The following is a 2,500-nucleotide window of genomic DNA, read 5'->3' as shown; positions in this document are numbered from 1 at the left end:
GCTAATGAATTCAGCCATTTTGGAGCCTCTGCGTCCAGCTTCCTGCCGCGGCACGGCTCTGCAGCGGTGCGCTGTATGACTGAGTCCTCCACCGGGCACATAATGACCCGGCCTGGCGGTTATGGGCCCTTAGGGGAAGACGGGAGGGGGAGTGAGTGGTCTCAGAGCAGGTCATTATATAGCTAGAGGGCACACACGGACACCAACACACACAAACACACACCGAGTGCTGACACTTCCAATACACTCTTCATTGCCTCCCTCTCCCACATGTCTATCGCTCCGTTTTTCACTTTTTAAACATCTCTTTTTACATCTTTCAATCTCGCTTATTGGAGATTTTTATTGATGCTGTGTGGTTTTAGTTGTTTTTGATTGTTTTTCTTTGTCAACACTTGACGTATCAGTTTACCGAGTCATAATTTTGTGTTTTTTTGTGTTTTCTTCTCTCTTTCTTGGGCCACTAATGTCCGATTTCTCATTGAGTCCCAAACCAACACGATTTTCCTGTTGCTATGATCAAGAGTCAGTTAATTATTCTTCCTCTTCAACGGTTAAATATAGGCTGCAAGGTAATCGAGCCCAGGGTCTGTGGTTAGCTAGAGCCCACCGGCCGGCTTTAATGTTCCGACTGACCCACATCAAAGACAGTCCCACCAGGCTGCCAAAATCACACACCCTCCACAGCCTGGACCTCTCCCTCTCTCTTTGAGCCTGTGTGTGTGTGTGTGTGTGTGTGTGTGTGTGTGTGTGTGTGTGTGTGTGTGTGTGTCTACATTCACCACAGAAGGGAAGGTCGCTGCGAAAGTTTGGTTTTGTCCTCTGGTAGCGATTTACTCCACACTCAAGATTTCCTCTGTTCCTCTGAAACACACACACACACACACACACACACACACACACACACACACACACACACACACACACTTCCACATGACACTCAAACACACGCAGCCACTGTTTTCTGGACACAGGAGCGAGCATGCGCGCACACACACACCCACACCCACAAATGTGGTTTGTAACCGTCAGGGTCAGTCAGAGGGCAGACGCTGAGCTGATGTATAGAGAGAGCTCGTCTGGGAATGTCCTCAGTGTGGCAACGCATTCCCTGCTCACACACACACACACACACACACACACACACACACACACACACACACACACACACACACACACACACACACACACACACACACACACGAGCGTGCGACACATATAACCGGCTAAAAGAAGAAGAAGAAAAGAGCTGAGATGATCTTTTTCTCTTTCTTCACCCTCCTTCATCCTTTCCATCTTTTTTATTTTCTTTGTCATAATTTTGCTCTTTTCTCGCTACAGGTAGAGTGCCCCCTAGAGGTCGGTTGAAGAGATGTTTTTGTTGGATGAGCTCAGACTAATTGCAGTTTTGACCACTCTCTCTGCTTCTCGTTTTCATATATTTAAGTAACTTTATATTTAGATGGTAGAACAAAGAAAATGTGCAAAAATTAAGAGGACATTTTTAAAATCAGGATTCAAAAATGACGTTTTGATTTTTATGAAATTGACAAAGAATTTGTTTTTCAATGTATATCAAATGAAAGATAGCCCATGAATACAATAGTTATTCATAAAAAACACATTTCTGTTCTCTAACAATCATTAGTAAAAATACAAATTCATACTTTTACGTTCTTACATTGTGTGTTTGTGTTTTTGTTTCTCTTTAGAAGCAGCTTTTGTCTCTTTGTTCCACACACATTAATAAATCATCCTCCTCATTTCATTCCATTTGCTTGGCTCCTAAAAAAGTCAAGTTTAGGGGAAAAAAGACCTTCTGCACACACCCAGCTAGACCCTTCACACACCAATACTAGCACACACACACACACACACACACACTATCCTCCCTCCTCTGTATATTGAAGGTGAGCTGAATTAAAATACAAGATGGACGCTGCAGCACCAGCAGGGAAAATTGCAATTTCTGCAGCCTGGGCTCTCACAACTGACAGGAGATATTTCATCTCCGTTGTCACCGACGTATTAATAAAACATCAGGAGCAGAGTGCAGTCTATTTTTCTTTCACCCCCAAACACACACACACACACACACACACACACACACCTATACATGCAGCACATGCGCAAAAAATGTGCTCTTGCCACAATGTGAACCCTAACAATGCAAACACAAAAGCGGTTTTCCTCAACAACATCTGGCATGACAATTTCATGCCGTGTATAACGTCCACTTAATGTGTTGCTGCTTAAAGCGACGGCGCCGGTCTCAGTGTTTGTGTGTTTGCACCGAGTGATGTATGAAGGGTTAATCATATCGTGTTACCTAGGCAGTGGGGTGGAGTGAGTGGGGTGGGGGCGGGGTGGGGGGTGGGGGGGGGGTGGGGGGGGGGGGGTTCGGAGACCCCTTTTGCTCACCATACAACGACCAAAGTGATTGTATGCAAATGAAAGCTGACCTCAGCGCACCTTTTGCCCGATTTTTGTAAATGTGATT

General features: G+C 45.0%; 1 protein-coding gene across 3 annotated transcripts in view; it reads left to right on the top strand.

Annotated features, from left to right (window-relative positions):
- The window catches only part of zfhx4 (zinc finger homeobox 4), an 83,586-nt gene that overhangs the window by 63,691 nt on the left and 17,395 nt on the right, over positions 1-2,500 (top strand). The window lies entirely within an intron of this gene.

This window comes from Nothobranchius furzeri, chromosome 7, assembly GCF_043380555.1.
Source record: "Nothobranchius furzeri strain GRZ-AD chromosome 7, NfurGRZ-RIMD1, whole genome shotgun sequence".
NCBI lineage: Eukaryota > Metazoa > Chordata > Actinopteri > Cyprinodontiformes > Nothobranchiidae > Nothobranchius > Nothobranchius furzeri.
This window is presented reverse-complemented; position numbering and strand designations above follow the sequence as displayed.